Below are 9,644 nucleotides of genomic sequence, written 5' to 3' on the forward strand. Positions count from 1 at the left end.
CAGACATCTGCGGTCGCTGCCAGCTGGAGCTCACACCAGACAGCCGAATCTGCCTTGCGCTCACTACCCCGAGGAGGACTGGCCGAGCCTGCCCCGCGCCAGCTACCCCGAGGGAGGGCCTAGCCTGCCTCTTGTCAGCTACCCCGAGGAGCAGCTAAGCCTACCATTGGCTACTTACCCAGAGGAACCAATGGTGTTTGAGACCACCGGTGACGCTACGATGACTCAGGTGCCCTACGAGGGAGAGAGTGGAAGTAGCCCGGGGGCAGCCGACCCCCTCTGGCTGCAGCACTGCCAGAGTCAATATCAGCGTGTTGCGGCCAGGATCCCCACTGACAGCAGTGAGCCCCTGCCGCTGCTAGGGCCTCGGGCTGGGACGTAGTGGAGTGGGAGGGCCTGCGTCCCCCCTGCCACCCCTCCAGGGTGGCAGATTCCCCCTTCCCCTGGCCTGAAGAGGCCGAAGCCTATGAGTACTGCTTAGCCCTGCCTGAGGGCCTGAGCATTCTGACTCAGTGTTTGTTGCCCTGCCCTGACCTAGGGCCTGGGACGGTTTCAGACTATTGACTCAGCCCTGCCCTGGGGTCTGAACCCCCGTAACCAAGTGTGCGTTGTTCCCCACGACAGCAGAGCCACCAGCCGGCGAACTAGAACGAGGCAGTGGGGTACCCCACAGCCCCGCTGAGGGACAAACCGCGGCCGAGCCTCACTACAGGTGGTAAGACATATACAGTGAGATGGGCTTTGATGTTCATGCTGCCTTAACTGGTGGTTTCTTTGATTTTTAGTGATTGTGTTGATTACGAAATTCACTTCAGCAACACTAACTCTAAATTAACCAAGATTTTTGTGGAGGTAGAAAAGTATTTGTTACATGTGCTAATGTAATTCAATTTTGAATGCATCCACCTTTTTCATATCTTTCTTCCACTGTGAGTAAAAGTCTTTATTAGTCTCATATCTTCGTATTCTTGATTAAATCCATTATTAAGGATCATGGACAGTTTGTCATAAATCCATTCGCTTGGCAAAGTACAGATGCCATCAGTATTTCTTGAGTTGTTCCTATGTTTTTTACAGCACTGAAGAATCTGTTGAACAAACCCACATCATTAAGCAATAAATAACACATTGTCATCAGATATGCCATTGCCTTAGAGACCATCAGCTTGACTAAACAAGAGTGGCTCCCCAAGAATTGTGTTTGGATTCCGCGCTACTTGCGATGTGCCTGAGAACATTGCAAGTGTAATGAAAGATACTCAATTCCTTTATGCAATGGGTAATTTTAACCTTTAAAAACTGGCAGAATATTAAGATTATCATGATGACTTTAGAGTGATATACTGGCTACCATACAGTGGCTAATTGTTATATAATTTCCTGACACCACAAGGGGAGTGAGTGGATGCAACTTGGGGACTTTGGGGGGTACTTTCTATCTAAAAAACTTGTGCAGAAAGAAAAGCAGGACATATTACTGAAAACTGCTACTGCTTTAAAATTTTGGAATGAAATACATTACATTAACACAACAATATACTACCAATCCTAAATGCAAAGCATTTCCAGGCAACAGGAAAAGTGTTCACTTATATTGTACCTTCTGCACAACTAAGAAGTGACTGAATTAATATTCTGGATTGTGTTTGTGATCTTATTAAGTACTTTTCTCCCCCCAATTACTATTTTAAAATGTATTTCTGTACTATCATTTAAAAAAGGTAAGGGTTTGGGGGACTTCTTAGGGACTTTAAAAAACTGTATTTGGAAGGGAACAGGGACATTGATTTAGGGCTTATGAAAGGAGCTGGATTGACAACCACAGGCTTTTATGCACAGAAAGATGCAAAGGCATCATGTAGGTTTTCCCACACCGTCCCACCAATATGCCTCAGCCTTGATCCGGAGTGATTCATGTCTCCATGAAAATTCATTTCAAGGCCTCTGCTGGGACTGCCTTGCCAATTAAACAAGTAAAGCTTGCCAGTTTAACAGTGAATTTTATGCTGTGGAAAAAGGTTGACAAAGATCACCAGCCCCAGGAGTGCACCTAGCCATTCCATTGGCCAGGGCAGAAAACTCTTACGGAGCCCCTTCCCTGCCTGTTCCCTGAGCCAAAAACTCACAACAAACAACAAAAAAACCAACCACAGGCCATCTACAGCTGGCCAATCAGCACAGGAAAAAAGCCAGAGTGGTCAGTTCAGAGCAACAACAATAAAAGCTGAGTGGCAGAGAGATATGATGAGCCCCGGAAGTTAGTGCCCAGAGTGACTGACCTGCTCGCTCACCTGCAGAACCAGCCCTGACCAACTCATTCCATAGAAGCCATCCAAATGACTTGGTTATTACTGACCAGGGCTAGGGCTAGATTTGCAACACTGACAGGAAGGAAAAAACACCTGATTCCCTTACCAACTTTGAGTCATCCAGTTCCCTAAATTAATCCTTGTTAATAGTCTGTGTTCCTATTCTGACACTATACACATACATTTCCATGGCATGAAACAGGACAGCTACCATTCAGGTAAAGAATGGCTTTTAAAAGTGGTAAATACCTTCTCCATCTGATTATTTTCTTCTCTCCTTACACTCATATTATGATTTGCTCCAGCCAATGAAGCCACCACTCAGTTTAGGAGTCTTTACACTGACTCCGTTTACAAAATCCAATGTGAAGCTGCTTTTGATGGGTTGTGCCTGTTCATCAAAGCATTCCCTGGCCTGGTATTACAGAGCACACACATCTCTTCTGCTACAGATGTTAGCTGGGTGATATTTTTAATTTTTCTTTGTTACATTCTGTTATTGTGGTTCAGTATTAACAGCAACCAATAAATAGCTTTTAAAAAAACTAGTCTAATTGGGTGGTGGATTAGATACAATCAATGGCTTTCTACACCATAGTTGTGTTTTCTCTCTTGACTTCTACTGTTTCTGATCCATATGGGTAACTAAAGTCCCTTTTCATCTGTCTGAGCAAAGGTAGTAGCAGAAAGGTTTTGTTGCCACAGTGCGAGGTCAGGGACCTCTTGGATTCTCTTCAAACAGCACAAACTGAACAGGTGAAAGATAGGGCTGTTGTGAATAAAAGTGCCCCCTCACACTCACGCATTTAAATTGGGACCTGCCTGAGAAACTTCTTTTTCTTCATGTAACACTCTTACAATTGAGGTGAGGCAATAGGTGCTTGACCTGGAGCTCCCTCGGTATAAAAGAGAGGGAGCAGCTGGCAGGCTGTTGTCTGTAACAGCTTTTATGTTTCTGAACTTGTTGCTTCTTTGTCCAGAATAGCTAGAATTTGTTGACCTTCAAAATTGTTACACTGCACAAGCCTTCATTTCACAAGGGTGTTTGGGACAAGGCTGTTGTTTTGTAAGTGTGAGGTACTCTTTTGAGTTTTTGCTGTAAAGTTTAGTCCTTGAACATCTACTAGTATACTCTTAACCAGCCTTGAAAAGAAAGATGCCGTGCAGTCAAGAAATGTCACTGGTTGTCTGGGCCCTTTCAGGGCAGGCGTAGGTCCAACACATCCCTGCTTCATATTCTGCACCTTTAAGGACCAGCATTCTATGAACTGTATTGTTTAGAAGGTCCTGTGACTGCAGACAGAGTGAGCTGGGAAGAGAGAAGCAGGATTAAAATGAATAGTTTCATGTCTCAATGGGTGGAGCTCTCCAAGGACTAAAGGGTAGGACCAAGACCACCCAGCAGTAGCTGCTTCCTTGCTGATAGGGAGCAGGGCAAGCCAGCACTTTGTAGCTAGGAAAGATGGATAAGCAAGCTGGAGAATGCTGAACACTTGGTGTGAGTAAGAGATTATGTTAGGCAAAGCTACATTTTGCTGGAATTAAATTTTAGACACTAGAATGTGTTAGCTGTGTTTGTAACCCTTTCATACCTTGCTTGAAATCATTTAAATCTATGTTCTTTGTTAATAAACTTATTCTTACTTTTGCCATCTTAGTGCTGTGTATTAAGTTGAAGCGTATCACCCCAACCAAACTAACAAGCTGTTGTGTGTCCTGGCTTTTGGGGAGCAGTGAACTTGGTGTTACCTCAGTAAGAGAGACTGGACACTGCAGAGGCAGGACCAGCTCCAGGCACCAGCGCAGGAAGCAGGTGCTTGGGGCAACCAGTGGAAAGGAGAGGCACATCTGGGTCTTCGGTGGCCATTTGGCGGCGGGTCCCTCAGTCCCACTTAAAGGGAAGGACCGGCCACCGACTTGCCGCCAAAGAATGAAGCGAGGCAGTAGAGCAGCTGCCAAAGTGCCGCTGATCACAGCTTTATCTTTTTTTTTCTTCCTCTTCCCCGCTTGGGGTGGCAAAAAAGCTAGCACCGGCCTTGTGCAGAGGAGAGGGTTTTCTGGAGGTTCAGGACCAGAATGGCTGTTAGGGTCACCCTGCAAGGAGTAACTGGGTTAGTGGAAGCTCAGGGTGAGACTTATGCTGTAGTGATGCTACTGGCATCAAGGCTCTGAGCCAAAGCTGTACAGCCTAAAGGCATCAGAGCAGGTGGTGACAGCACCCTGTTTCTTTTAAAGACGTGCCCTGGTCTCTCCTCCAGATCACACATGAAATGGGCAAGGAATCTGGGTTCTACTTGTCGCCTTTCACCTGCTGGAAATTAAGGAGTGCCTTTATACAGGTTTGTCACATATTCACCCGTCCCTTTTCATCAGAAATACCCCAGGAGCATATTTAGTTTAGTAATACTTATTTCTGAATGGTTACTTACGGAGAAAGCTATGATGATAATAGAGGAACAGATGCTATATCACAGAAGAAAGAACCACACCCACCATGTTTTAGCATGCCGGATATTGCCATTGCATTTGGACTCTGAAAGAGAGATTTAAATATGTAAAAACCAAAAAAAAGTGTGTGTTCACTTTCCAGATGAGCTTTTTATGTGATGGATTAGATGGGACTTGGTCATGGTTGGCTTCCTATTCATATTTATCACATTATGTCACTAATCTTTCAGGCTGAGGGTTTGAGCCTCTTCTGGAGAGAGTTATGAACAGTTCCACTTGAGAAGTGTAAGATTTCTGAACATAATGATAACCTAATTATAAAATGGATGGAATCCTAAATTTCCGGTGAATTCATATATTGCAAGGCCAGAAGGGAACATTGTGATCATCTAGTCTGATGTCCTGTATAACACAGACCAGGGTGGTCAAACTTACTGACCCTCCGAGTTGCATATGACAATTTTCAGATGTTCAATAGCTGTGGAACTCCTGCTGAGGCTCTGGGCTCAGATGCTTCAGCTGCATGGGAGACACCTGCCGGGGCTCAGGGCTTCAGCCTTCAGGGAGTGGAGGGTCTCAAGGCATAGCCTCACAGGAGGTGCCTGTCTGGGCTCAGGGCTTCAATCGTGCTCCTACTGAAGCCCAAAACCCCAGCAGGTGTGCCCCACAGGGCTGAATTGCTGAGATCTCCTCCTTGTAGAGCAGAAACCCACAGTCCCACCACCCCACAGCAGGACAGAAGCCCCAACCTCCACCCTCCCACCTCAGTCCGATAGTGGAGAATGTGGAGGGTGCGTGGGAGGCTCTGTGATCCGCACTTTAACTGTAAAAGAGGCACATGTGGCTTGTGAGCCACGGTTCGGCCACCCACAGAGCATGACCCTTCCCAAAATAATTCTTAAGGCATAGTTTTTTTTTAATAAAATATCCAATCTTGGTTTAAAAATGGTCAGTGATGGAGAATCCATCCAATTAATGGGAAGATCTTTGAAAACCTCTTTGCAATGTGACAACAAACTTTCATAAAGAAAACAACCAACTTTCATGGCAACAGCAACTTCATTTAATTTCAGGCAGTGTCTTTTCTAAAACAGAAATCATAGGGAAAAGATGCTCTACTATCCAAAAGAATTTATCTCAGCAGCCACTGAAAGCTCATGGAGCCTCAGGCCTGGTCTACACTACGCTGTTAAATGCTGATTTAACGCTGCACCTGTCCACACTACACTGCTCTTTATATCGATTTAAAGGGCTCTTTAAACCGATTTCTGTACTCCTACAAAACTAGAGGAGTAACGCTAAAATCGATATTACTATATCGGATTAGGGTTAATGTGGACGCAAATCGACGTTATTGGCCTCATTATTTGACAGTAGCTACCCACAGTGCACCGCTCCAGAAATCGACGCTAGCCTCGGACCATGGACGCACACCACCGAATTAATGTGCCTAGTGTGGACGCGCACAATCAACTTTATAATATCTGTTTTATAAAATTGGTTTAAGCTAATTCGAATTTATCCTGTAGTGTAGACGTAGCCTCAGTAAAATGCAATTGGACAGTCTGCTGAATATAGTGGGGACTCAAGTATTTGGCAGTTGTCTTGCATCAGCTAAGCGACTGTCCAGTCAGATTTGCTTAGAGAATGCAGATGGGCGAAGGATCCTTGTTATTTGAGAGACTGTTTCTCAATTGGTGGATCGTGGATCCTAGAAGTGTCATGAAAGTCAACTGGGCAAGTGTCACAAAGCACTGAAAATTTTATTACAATCTAAAACAAAGGCACTTTCACCCCACTTGATCCTTCAGGGTCAACCTCTTGAAACACACATACACACAAATAGTACTGGGTTATCAGTGATATATGTTTACTATAAAAGTAAGAGTAAGAAATGTAATGTGCATGGGACAAGAGTCACTTGCAGGTTTAAACGAGAGTAAATTGTGGAGTATCTGTAACTTAAAGTCTTTAAACCAGCAGTGGGCAACCTGCAGCCTGCAGGCCCATCAGGGTAAGCTGATTGCAGGCCATGAGACATTTTGCTGACATTGACCATCCGCAGGCACAGTCCCCCACAGCTCCCACTGGCCGCAGTTTGCCATTTCCTGCCAATGGGAGCTGCAGGAAGTAGCAGTCAGCACATCCCTGCAGCCCGCCGCTTCCCACAGCTCCCATGGGCTGAGAACGGTGAACCATGGCCACTGGGAGCTGTGGGGTGGGGGTGGGGGGGCTGTGCCTGCAGATGGTCAATGTCAGCAAAATGTCTCACAGCCCACAATCAGCTTAACCTGATGGGCCGCATGCAGCCTGCGGGCAGTAAGTTTCCCTCCACTGCTTTAAATCATGATCTGAGGGCTTCAGTAACTCAGCTAGAGGTTAGGGGTCGATTACAGGAGTGGACAAGTGAGGTTCTGTGGCCTGTAACATGCAGGTCAGACATGACTATCATGATCTGTCCTTAAAATCTACTGGTGAGGGCAGGAGGGTGGCAAATACACACACACACGCGCACACACACACACACACACACAGAGTCTATTGTAAAATCTTGGAACGTATTGTCATTGTTCCACGCATGTACATACAACTCCAGCCAGTCTTCTTCCACCCCTACCCTGATTTTGAATTAGGTGGAATTAAAACAGCAATATTCTGGGACTGTTGGAGAGAAAGCAATACAACTGGAGGGTAATTTAGCTCATCTTTATATGCACCCAAATCTATTTCTGTAACTAACAAAAGTTCCTTACCATGTACTGTCAGCGTGCTGCCACTTCCATATTTGTGCCTTACTAGTAGTGGTAAAATTAGCCTTACATCACAGAAAGACATGCCAGCATCGTTCCGCTGAACGTTGTTCAGTCGTAAGATTGAAAGGTTTTTGGACTGCTCAGTTTTAATTTGTACCTGTGACTTTTGAACATCAGAGGTACTTGCGGTTGGCTGGAGCACCAGCTGATTACAGGTAGAATCTTTCCTCCTGTACACCTCTATTACGGTTTTATCCGGGTAGTCAAAGTCACACAGTATCAAAACAGTTGAATTAAGAGACACATTGATGTCCTGGGGATATTGTACAATTCAAAGTTCTGCTCCACTGGTAACTGTAAGATGGAAATAAAGTGAGTGCGTATGAGTTGTTATACTCTTTACAGAGGCACACAAAGAAATCATTCTGGGAATATTTTAAAAACTGAGTGAGAGTAGAATCTTGGCCAGCTCAACAAATGTGTATGATAGCCTTCTACAGTTACAGAAAAGGTCCAGTCATGAGCATGTTGGGTGAAATCCTAACACTATTGAAGTCAATGGAAGTTTTGCCTTTGGCTTCAATGGGGCCAGTATTTCACATACAACATTCACATAAAAAGTGTTATAAGAGAATTCCTGGTTTCTTTGCAGCCATTCTGAAGGAAAAATAGGCCTTTTTCCAAAGTTAAGCGAAGAAACAATCTGATTTAAATAATTTGACTACGGACAATTTAGTCAAATTTGCTAAAAGAGGGGTTTCTATTGGAACTTAACTGCCCCCAAATGTATACAAACAGGACCGGCGCTAGAGTTTTTCGCGCCCTAGGCTCACGGCCATTTTGCCGCCCCGTGCACCGCTCCCGCGGCTCTGGTGGAGCTGCCGCAGCCATTTCTGCGGAAGGTCTGTTGGTCCTCGGCTCCGGTGGACCGTCCGCAGGCATGCCTGTGGCAGCTCCACTGGAGCTGCGGACCAACAGACCCTCCGCAGACACGACTGAGGCAGGTCCACTGGAGCCGCCTGCCGCCCCCCCACCCCCGGCAAAATGCTGCCCCCTGAAAATCCTGGCGCCCTAGGCGATTGCCTAGTTTGCCTCAATGGAAGCGCCAGCCCTGTATACAAATGTAATCTATGTACAGCTGTGTAAAAATTAAAGCAATGTAAAATATTTTAAAAAGTGTGTGTGATTTTAAGGACATAAATCAACACTCCTGGATTGTAAAACTCTGTTTTGTAGGTTTAAAATAAATTGTTTTTTGTTTTTTTTGTTTTTAAATAATACCACTAAAATCCATTTAAATCTTTCATTCAGAGTTGCAAAACTGACAGACGCTGTTTGCCAAACACAGGTAACTAGTGTTGTTTGGCTTTGGTATTTAGCATTTAACCCTTAAGGGCCCTCAATGCTTTATAACGTTCAATTCCTTTTTAAAAAAACAAAGTTGTGGTTGCAGCAGGGCAGTCAAAACCAGGAGAATGGGAAAAAAATTCTGGAATTTTTTTTTTTTTGGTAACAAAATAACAAAGAAAAGTTGTAATTAAATAATTTAAAAAAGACAGTGCCCCTCTGGAGCAACAGCAGGGGTAAGGTGCACAAAGAAGCAATGTTAGAAACACAATGCCTTAAGGTAATTTGTATAATCAGACTGTCACTTTAATAAGGGTACATGAAAACTCTATGAGCACAAAAAAACCCAGTTACACCTTATGTAAAAATTAATATGGTTAATATGTTATAAAAGTTAAACTTAAAAAAAAAGTGCATTTTCCCCAGGACATGTGCAGTGTATATTGTAAAAGAGGTAAAAGAAAATGCAAACAAAATATAATACTTAATTAAAATCCTATTAGGGCTCCAAAAGGAGCTACAAGAGGTTGGATTTTCTTTTTCAGATTGCTGTGTCTGTAAGGAAGAATTAAAGGTAAAAAGTAATCAGAACGCTGGTGAAAAATGATTGTGTCCCTTTTAAGATAAAGTCTCTAAGCTGCTAATGGCTTTGGATCCAAAAGCAAGCCAGAAAGCACATCTGTATTATGCAAATTACCTAACTAATAAAACAAACAAACAAAACACGTGCCCTTAAATGGCAGCACAAAGAAGCTGCATATAAAGAACATGCCTGGTCAGCAAACAA

At 44.2% G+C, this 9,644-nt stretch overlaps 1 long non-coding RNA gene across 1 annotated transcript; it reads right to left on the reverse strand.

The window, feature by feature from the left end:
• Positions 1-1,025: 1,025 nt before the first annotated feature.
• LOC127056765 (uncharacterized) lies at positions 1,026-7,865 on the reverse strand. Its single transcript, XR_007775906.1, has 4 exons — positions 7,511-7,865; positions 4,739-4,842; positions 4,059-4,403; positions 1,026-1,088 (listed from the first exon to the last, which is right to left on the reverse strand). It is a non-coding gene; the product is annotated as an uncharacterized LOC127056765 (long non-coding RNA).
• Between the last annotated feature and the right edge of the window lie 1,779 nt (positions 7,866-9,644).

Source organism: Gopherus flavomarginatus, chromosome 1 (assembly GCF_025201925.1).
Source record: "Gopherus flavomarginatus isolate rGopFla2 chromosome 1, rGopFla2.mat.asm, whole genome shotgun sequence".
In the NCBI taxonomy this organism is placed as follows: Eukaryota; Metazoa; Chordata; order Testudines; family Testudinidae; genus Gopherus; species Gopherus flavomarginatus.